Source organism: Macrobrachium nipponense, chromosome 22, assembly GCF_015104395.2.
Source record: "Macrobrachium nipponense isolate FS-2020 chromosome 22, ASM1510439v2, whole genome shotgun sequence".
NCBI classification, from domain to species: Eukaryota; Metazoa; Arthropoda; class Malacostraca; order Decapoda; family Palaemonidae; genus Macrobrachium; species Macrobrachium nipponense.
Genome location: NC_087213.1, coordinates 30,777,430 through 30,787,429, shown reverse-complemented (window position 1 = coordinate 30,787,429; position 10,000 = coordinate 30,777,430). Strand labels below are relative to the sequence as shown.

General features: G+C 35.7%; 2 protein-coding genes across 3 annotated transcripts in view; one reads left to right on the top strand and one right to left on the bottom strand.

Annotated features, from left to right (window-relative positions):
* Nucleotides 1-2,664, bottom strand: part of LOC135198575 (uncharacterized) — a 194,122-nt gene extending 191,458 nt beyond the window's left edge. For both annotated transcript variants that reach the window (XM_064226289.1, XM_064226291.1), the window contains exon 1: nt 2,425-2,664. The gene's annotated coding sequence lies outside the window, so the exon portion shown is untranslated. The remainder of the gene's footprint in view (nt 1-2,424) is intronic.
* Nucleotides 2,665-3,015: 351 nt separating this feature from the next.
* Nucleotides 3,016-10,000, top strand: part of LOC135198571 (protein Star-like) — an 80,354-nt gene continuing 73,369 nt past the window's right edge. The window contains exon 1 of the mRNA XM_064226288.1: nt 3,016-3,134. The gene's annotated coding sequence lies outside the window, so the exon portion shown is untranslated. The remainder of the gene's footprint in view (nt 3,135-10,000) is intronic.

Genomic DNA, 10,000 nt, shown 5'->3' with positions numbered 1-10,000 from the left:
AGGCGTTTAAAGTGACATCATGCCCTAAGTAAGTATGGGTATGATAACCAAGACAGCGCAGCGCCTAGGTTACGTTAGGTGAGGTTAGGTTAGATCGTTATCTTATTTTAATTTACAGTAGGGGTGGAAGTTATGTGAGGTAAGAGGGTCTATGGGGCTAAGCCTCTTGCTAGGTAAGACACAGCCTCTTAGGTTAGATAGAAAGATTCTTTTTTTTTTATTTTACTGTACCCAATAAGTGGTTAGATGTTGGAGGTGGAGGGGGGCAGGAACCGGTTGCGGTCAGCCAGGTGAAAACCCAGCGCCTTAGGTTTGGTTACGTTAGGTGGCAACCATATTTTTTATTTACTATGACCTACTTTTAGTAGAGGTCCAAGAGGGGGTAAAGCAACCGGCCAGGTAAGGCCTCAGCACCGCATATCAGGTTAAGTAACACTAATTAAATGTATTATTGTATATCACTCTTTTTGGTGTTTCCCCTCACCTAAAAACCTTGCTTTCTGATGTAGTCCTCCATAATGAAATGAACGTTAGAAACGTTCTAGGACGCGGACATTACAGCGTAGTAAAATCACAATTCCAATCCCAGGATGTGATAATGTACATATTATACACATATATATATATATATATATATATATATATATACATAATATATATATATATATATATATATATATATATATATATATATATATATATATATATTATTGGGCTTGTGCCTTGTATGATAAGGCGCCCTATGAGGTAATGTTAGACTTGCGATAATCTATACGCTAAGTCGGTTGGTATTGCACTTCCATCTTCAATGGAGTGTCTGGGGTTTTGTAGATCACTTACGAAGTCGGTATTATCTTTACGACGATGTGTTAAACTCATGGTTCGGTGAGGTTCTTGTAGAAAACACGAAATATAAAAATAGATATATATTCTTCTGAAGTTTTACATGGTGAAGATCAGGTATGATTGTACAAGTCTTCTAATAACGATAGCTTGATCGCTTCTGCCAATGATGATGGCTAATCATATTCCTCTACATGATAAAGCTTAGGTAAAGAGGTACAGGTCTTCTAATGACGATAGCTAACTCTCTTCTGCCTGTCTACCATCTCTGTTACAAGTTATGAAGGAACAAACAGTAGTTCGAACATATGAACATACATACAATGACATAGTTTCATACGAACACACAATCAAATGAGACACGCTACAGATCACGTAGGCGGTAGTTGTCTCAAGCAGGGAGCTTGGACTAATGTTTATAAACAATTGAATGACTACAGGTGACGGCATGTCAACTTAGCCTACATACTTATTGTATACGTCATCTTTAGCGTCTCTAGTCTGATCACATTCCTGCAAGCAATCTGGTCTTTTATATATATGGACTAACATTCCATATTTTTATTATGTAAACACTTACATATATATCTATATATATATATATATTATTATATACATATAGTATATTATATATATATATATAGATATATATCTATATATATATATATTACATATAGTATATATATATATATATATAAGATAGAGATGAGAGAGAGAGAGAGAGAGAGAGAGAGAGAGAGAGAGAGAGAGAGGGGAAGTGTGCAATACTAGGTTAATTACTGTGGGAAGATACAAGGGAAGGAAGGAAACAAGCCACTCTACAGCCTAAATTCCCTAGTTGTTTAGAGAGAGAGAGAGAGAGAGAGAGGGTGGGTGGGTGGTGGTGGGGCGAGACGGGAGTCATGCAAAGTAACTGCCAGGATTCCTGGGTTTCCCAAGTGCAAGAGCCCGTGCTGGCATATGGCCAGCTTGATCTACATGACAACATGTAAGAAATCGTGGGGGATATGATACGCAGTACTGCAGTCCTTATGACAGAGAGAAGTAATTCATTGCTCAGTAGTCGTAGAGAGAGAGAGAGAGAGAGAGAGAGAGAGAGAGAGAGAGCAGGAAACAAGGAATGCCAGCATATATGTAGTAGAGGAAGAGAGACAACATAAAAAAGGGAGCAATTTTCCGGTGGGTGATTGAATGAAAGAGGCTATCTCCAACCATGCATTCGAACTTGAACCTTTTACAGAATAATTCTCTAATAATTTGTACATGAAAATTAGTCGAGCGGGTTCAAGCAAATATTGTCCATTTAAGATATCCATCCTGAGCTGAGTGAACCATCTACATACAAAAAGAAAATTGATGAAGGTTTTTTTTTAACACGCTCTCAATTTACAATAATCGCCATTCTATAGCGCAAGCAAAAGCAACTTATTCAACTTACTCTTCTCAAATTAGTGTTAATTTTTTTTTACGGTCAAATATGTTCATATTGCAACTGGGAAAGTAGGCGGGTCCTGAACACTTTTCATAAATTCGTACAATACCGTATGTAGAAACAGCCAAGAAAAATAACATTGTCCTTACCTGTGCAAAAAGCGTGAATCTCATTGACAGCAGACGTTTAACAAATCAGCGCGCAATGTTAACATCGTTGTGTTAATTGCATATATCCAGAACACGCAAAAAAAAAGCACACACAAACACACACATTCGCAAGTTTGTAAACACTAAGAATCCGAAAGTGCACCGACACGCTTTCAGAAGACAGGTAACTGCGTTACACCTTCATCACTCTGCTACTGACTTGGTCGCGTAAAAGTTGTATGTTTGAAGTTCGCTCAACACCGAACTCGCGTTCAGTCAGTCGGTGAAGAACTGTATGGGTAGGCACGGCGCAACGACCAGCCACATGGAGTTGAGAGTAATATACAATGGATGCGTATTTTTTTGGCACAAAATTTTTCCAACGTCCTAAGTTTTTTCGTGATTTTACCAAGTAGTCGTTGCTACGCAAGAAAAGAATTATCGTTACCAGGTATAAAGCTTAAAATCCGTTTTGTGCCCCTGAACATGGTAATTGAACGGCTCCTCACTGCGAGGCGGAGCATCGCAGGTAACAAACCCCTCAGCCACCTGCTAGGAGGCGGAGTTAATGGGCGGGGCTTACCTTCGCTCCCATGCAAATTTCCACATTTTCCAAGAAACGTTGAGTTGAATCTTCGTAATTGACTCGCGGGAAATCTACTCGATTAGACAGAACAAAGGAATTCCAGTGACGACAACTTAGGCTAAAGGTATGTAACTACCGATGACACAAAAGAAAAGAGAGAGAGAGAGAGAAAAAAAATCAGGAGTCGCACAGCTCCATCGAGCGGACGTTAGGTTTCTTATCCCCGTATATCACGTTTGCCTCAAATGACATTGAGGTTCTGAATGACGAATCTGAGAACCCCCGTTTTTTCTTCTCTTATCTGACAGTGTCCATTTATAAATGTGAATATAACTTTTCCTTGAACCGATCGTATTAATTGCACAAAATGGCTATTAGGCACGTATTTTTCATAACGACTTCACTTGTTTCTCTGCCAGAGGAAGAGTTTGAACTACTTATTTTCATAATGAAGTACCCTTTTATTTGAAAAAAATATCGATTTGCAATCCCGCAAAAATATTACATAAAGGCTGGAGAATTTACAAACATTCTGGGAGCCAACCTAAGCCAAATATGCTCGTCTTGAGCTTACATAAAACATCCTATGTTTATCCCACCCAAACTAAAACAAGTAGCGTCTTCTGATATTCGTTTATGTTCGGCTTGACGTTCGTGAAACACATTTCGTGATTAATTAGAAAAATAAAGAATACTGTCATTTTTCTCGAATTTACCAACGACTGACAAATAAGATGAAAGCTACATCGGGACGGTGTTCGTAGCCAGAAAGTTTTCTTTGCAAAATTTGGAACTACTCGCTGTGATAAAGCGCTGCTGATACTCGCCACTGGCCTATGATTGAAGAGCTCTTGTATTTATTTATCTATTTTTTTTATTTCTTTTTTCATTTATCTATTTATATTCATTTTTTTTATTTATTTTGTTCATCATGGGTTGAAATGTATCCGTTACATCGATATCCTTTACTGTGCAATGGGTGAAATGAATGACGATAATCTATAACAATTTATTATACAATTTTTTTTAATGGGTAATGAATGACATACATCACTAGCAAAAAAGCGTTGCTTTTTTATTAATAAATTTTATCAGTTTGAACGAAATAAAGCCAAAATTCTTATTACATCGGCCTAGTGAAGATTGTGTGTGTAAAGGCAAATTATCTGTGAAATATAATACGTATATATATATATATATATATATATATATATATATATATATATATATATATAAATATATATAGTATATATATATATATATATATATATATATATATATATATATATATGTGTGTGTGTGTGTGTGTGTGTGACGTTTACTGCGCAACAGTTTCCAAAGATATTCTTAACTATAATTATAGTTGTCACCGGAAGGACAGTTTATTGATTTTTTTTCCGTGGAAAAATAAATGGAAAACTCTTTTATTATAATTTTGCAAACCATTTTTTTCGGCTAAGAAAAAACTATATATTTTTTTATCTCTTCCGCTTCGTTATTTTGATCTTGTATTTGTTGTTGTCTTTCCTATTTTCACTATTTCTAGACCATGGCTCTGTAGAGCGTACTGTGATGAGGGTCAGCTATTCATCCTTAGAATGACAACAAAATCAGTAATGCTGGCTTGAAATCTGATATCATGTAGACCAATCAATGAAAAATATTGCCAGAATGTACAAGCACGGCCGACATCGTAGGACGGGAAAGAAGCAAAGCGGAGGTCTGAGAGCAAATAACCTCTCTTTCGTTCTCAGTCCTAAAACGTAAATGAATAGACAACATTTTGTAAAACTCTCGTAACCTATAGTTTGAATCGACGCTGCAGAACCATCCAGTTTGGGTTCTATTTTTGGATGCACCAGAGTTGGCAATGATCAAATTAAACTGATTTAATCAAGTGATTAGATCACTGATTTTTTCATTTTTAAAAAATCATGATTTTTTTTTATTTGAAAGCAAACAAATTGAAAAATATGGTTTGGAGGTTAATAAAAACTTTTGCATAACTGTGCTGCATCTATTTATTCTGATATGAAAAAGAATTGCAAGTACATACTTTAGGCCAGAAGTGGAAACCTAAAAGATAGTTTATAGTACTTCTGTCATAAAATACATTTTGAAGTAAAAAAAAAAAAAAAAGGATTGAAAAAACATCTAACAAATCAAAATAACAATAAAAAAAATCAAATAAATCACCGACTTTGTTTAAATAAAAAAAAATACCAACCCTGGAATGCACCAGGATCCTGGGATGAACACTAGCCTAGACCTACGATGTCACGAAAAGCAGCAAATGACTCTTTCCTAAGAGTATACTTGAGTAGTAGTTGTCAAGGCTCATTTCGCATTCACCTTTGAAACATACGTAGGCCTACGTTTTATGAGGAAATTTTAATTTGCGTTTGGAGTAACCAATATGTAAATTAAATACATAATTTGATTAACAGTTGACCATGTAATGTTGCACAACTACGTGACGCAAGATTGGTGATGTTTTATTGGGTACTTATGAAAGACAAAATAAGAACAAATTCAACTAAGGAAACTATTTTGAGCAATGTTATTCAGTTGCAACTGAAATGAATCATCAATCCTAGGAAGGACACTTCTTAAACATTTACGAACGATTCCTGCAAAAATAAGAACGCGTAGAAAACGAGAGAGAGAGAGAGAGAGAGACGTCGAAATTTTGCGCATACTATGTAGTAGTTCATTTTCCTCGAGATGGCTCAGTTAAGGGAACATATATAGCTATAATATGCGGTATTTTCGAAAGTATTTTGTCTCTGTTGTGGCCTGACAAACAATCGGTCATAAAACGAGCCTCTATGGCCGCTCTTTGGTACCTTGAGGAAAAAAGTAACCTCAGACAAGTTTGGTTTTCTGACGTCTACTGACATCTAAAATTAGCCTCTTCCAAACCATCCCAGAAATTTACCACTCGTGAATTTTTGCACTATGCAAGGCTTTCTTCGAGGGTGTTATCTACGGAGACAAAGTGATATTTATTTGGATTCTCCTTTTGAATTCGTGGCTGGAGGATTGCGCGTATTATCAGTTTAATATTCCTGAATTAATTAGCATAAGCGTTGTTGCATTTAATTCAAAGGACTTTTTAGTTTTGGATGCCATTATCTCTATATGGTAGAGTCAGGGGTCCCCAACCTTTTTGCGTAAAAGGGCCACATTATCATTCGAAATACAGATGAGGGCCGCATATTAGAATTATCCTTACTATCGGAGAAAGTTCACATTTGTTTGTATATTATTCATCTTTTGAGTTTAGTTTAAGTTAAGAGTCTTACACTCTTATGCCAGCTATTGCTACGTAGGTATTATTCCTATAAATTGAAAAATATTAATAGTAGCTCGTGTTTTATTGTAGAATTTGTGCAAGAAAATAATGAGTTATTGAAAATTCAATATCTCTTATCTTTAATGGGAAACTTGATGCTGCATCTATTTGCAAGCTTAGCAATATCTATTTCTACATTTGTAACAGAAAGTCTCAAAATTTGGTGAGATGCTCATCAGTAAGCTTTGGTCCAAGTTTTGATTTTACTAGTATCATTTTTGAAAATGTTTGCTCACAGATATATGTACTACCGAAAACTGAAAACATGCCAACAGCAAACTTTTTTAAGTCCGAATATTCTTCTGGTAGACTGGAATAAAATTCCAAAAGGCTTTTGTCTTGAAACGCGGTTTTCAGGGCATCATTGGCTTGCAAATCAATTATTTGCATTTGATAAATTCCTGGAATCTCTTCTGGTGATACACTGAAAGAATTTTGAAACATTTGAATTTCCTGCTTATGATCATGGAAGTCCTTAAATCTATTTGCAAATTCTTCTTTTAAAAGTTCCATTGCCTTTATACATTTTTCTTTTGAGGCAGTTGAAGTATTCCTTTTCTCATTCTGCAGCACTTTACAACAGGGAAAATGTATAAAGTTTTCATCACTGAACTGTTTCATAAAAATATCTAGAGAGAGAGAGAGGATAACCCTTATATTGCTCTGAGGGCCACACTGAGTATCATTAAGGGCCGCATGCGGCCCTAAGGCCGCAGGTTGGGGACCCCTGCATGTATGATTTAAATTGAAAAACATTGGGTATGTGTTCCCCATCCGGAGTTTGGCATTGAAATATTGGCACCGGAGATCAAGCAGTTATTTTTATGGAGGAAAGGAACACCGTTTTTTCATTTCAGCAAAAAAAGTATTAATGTTCTACTAAAATGTTCTACTTAGAAGTAAATGATGTAATTATGCATTAGAAACGCGAAAAACGAAACAGTTGTTATGCACAGTTAGAAATTTTTATTCAGCAAAAGCGCAACATTTTCTCACTATAATTTCTCAAAAACAGTGCATTCAAGTGCCATCTTTCTCCCCCCCAACCCTTGACCCCTTAAACTATTGTTTATTTGGTGTACTTTTAGACTTGAGCATGAGGCAACATTCCTTAACAAAAAGACTTTGTCTTGAGTCTTTTAGAAATAGACTCGGTGTCCGTAACTTATCTCTTGGAAAAAGTAATAGCAGTTCGTAACTTATCTCTTTGATACAGTAATAGCAGTTCGTAATTTATCTCTTGGCTAAAGTAATAGCAGTTCGTAACTTATCTTTTGATACAGTAATAGCAGTTCGTAATTTATCTCTTGGCTAAAGTAATAGCAATTCGTAACTTATCTCTTTGATACAGTAATAGCAGTTCGTAACTGATCTCTTGGATAAAGTAATAGCAGTTCGTAACTTATCTCTTTGACACAGTAATAGCAGTTCGTAACTGATCTCTTGGATAAAGTAATAGCAGTTCGTAACTGATCTCTTGGATAAAGTAATAGCAGTTCGTAACTTATCTCTTTGACACAGTGATAGCAGTTCGTAACTGATCTCTTGGATAAAGTAATAGCAGTTCGTAACTTATCTCTCTGATACAGTAATAGCAGTTCGTAACTAATCTCTTTGATATAGTAATAGCAGTTCGTAACTTATCTCTTGGATAGGGTAATGGAAGCTTAATGAAAACAAGCCGTGGTTCGACCTCCAACTTACTCGGGACACATACAAGATTTTCCCTTCACGCATAAGTTGTAAATATTATATTCCCTACTTTTAACGTAAATCAAAACGTGCTGAAATCTACAGTTAAATAGAGCCTTGTTTCACTAACGGAAAATTAACTACGCTATATTTCATTAGCAATAATTTGTCTGTACAGATTAGCATCCACATTATTTATTTTCTTATATTATTATTCTAATAAATAAATCATAAATATCCAATCCTAAGATTCCTGTATCTTTAACTCAACGCGAAACACATTTTTTCAGAACTTTTGAGACTGTCCCATAGACCTTTCCTATCCCACAAGAAGAACAACAACAAAGTAGTTTGTAGGCTTACTCCCCGAGTAAGCAATATTGTTACCCAGGTAACTGGCTTTCGTTAAAAGTACTACAGTGGGAAATTCGCTCGCAATAATTCTTTGATAATGTTTTTGTGTACAGCTACATCTCGAAATTGACACATTATTTAGGTTAATTTCTGTTATGAAGAGAACGAGATTTGCTTACTGTATTATGTTTCTCGTGTCTTGAAAAGATATTACATGCGGTAATAGTTGAACGAGGTGGTTAGGTTGTGTAAGCTTCCCCCGTGAGTGTGTATATGTGGGTTTGTCTATATAAGTGCGTGTGCTTGTGGGTATACCGTCCCCCAAACTTGTGTTGCCACACACCACATAATTATCACCTCATTACAATAAATCACCATGTTGAAATTCTTTGGCGGTTTGTTGTGAATTAATTTTTAATAACGAACGTGATTGTTATCTGTTAAGCTTTTGTGTTAATCGGTACCTCGTAAGTCAGTTGTGTGCGCACTAATTTTACAACTTTTTTTTTTTTACTTTGTTATTCGTGCAGAATCAATTAGCTGGGTATTTAATAGTTCGTTTGTGCTGACGTAATATTTAATGTCGTGTGATGTGTGTACCTGGATTAAGAAAGTGCTTTTGCTCTTATGATTTAAACTCGGAACGCTTTAGATGACTTTCAATTCGACTGATGTTTGAATTCCTTTTGATGGACTCATTTTCTTTCTTTTTGAATGCAACCCACTTGATAGGTTATCATGAGTTAATGATTTAATTTCCAGTCAAGATTTTACCAGTGCTTTCTTTATAAGATTGGTAAAGTAATTGATTGAAAATCAGCTGATTCACGGAAGCACGAGTGTGTGTGCTCGATCTGACAACACTAGCGATATTAGAAGACGTGAAGAAAGCAGGCGGACATAAAAATTTAAGTGATTTAATTAAAAGGCCAAGATGTTTAACGCATTCAGTTATCCAGTTTTAGCGCTCTGTGAACCTCAACTATTAAATTTGGTAAGGAAATTACAATTTGCTTCAAATTAGTTCTGGAAATTGTTACCTCACCATTTGGTTCTAAAGAGGGATCAGCATTTTCCTATTTCAAGAGGCGGTTTTATACAAAACATCTAAATCATAATATATTTTCAGTAATGAATCAGATGAATCCCCTTATGTAGGCCTATGTGGCCGTTACATTATTGCATAATTACGATGCCTATAAAATAAAAATAAACACAACTTGGTCCAAAACATCTATACCATCATTAAATAAACAAATATAATTTATACCTTCTAGAATTCTTTCTTCCGTTCTTTCATCTCTGCAAATCTGTCAATGACTTTACTTAAGTTCAATTTACGTGCAGTTCCTTGTTCAATTGATAGAAGAGCTAGTCCTTCTAATCTTTCCCATGCCATTGTACATTTGTTTTACGGCCGAGGGCCCATATCCCTTGGGTCCCTTGGCCCATTTTCTGTGACTACGTCCATGGGCCCCTTTAATCATTATAGGCCCTGGGCCCGTGGCAGTTTGCCACCTCTGCCACCCTATTGTTACGCCTCTAAAGATTCACTGAATATTGCACACTAAACATTCACTAAATACTTA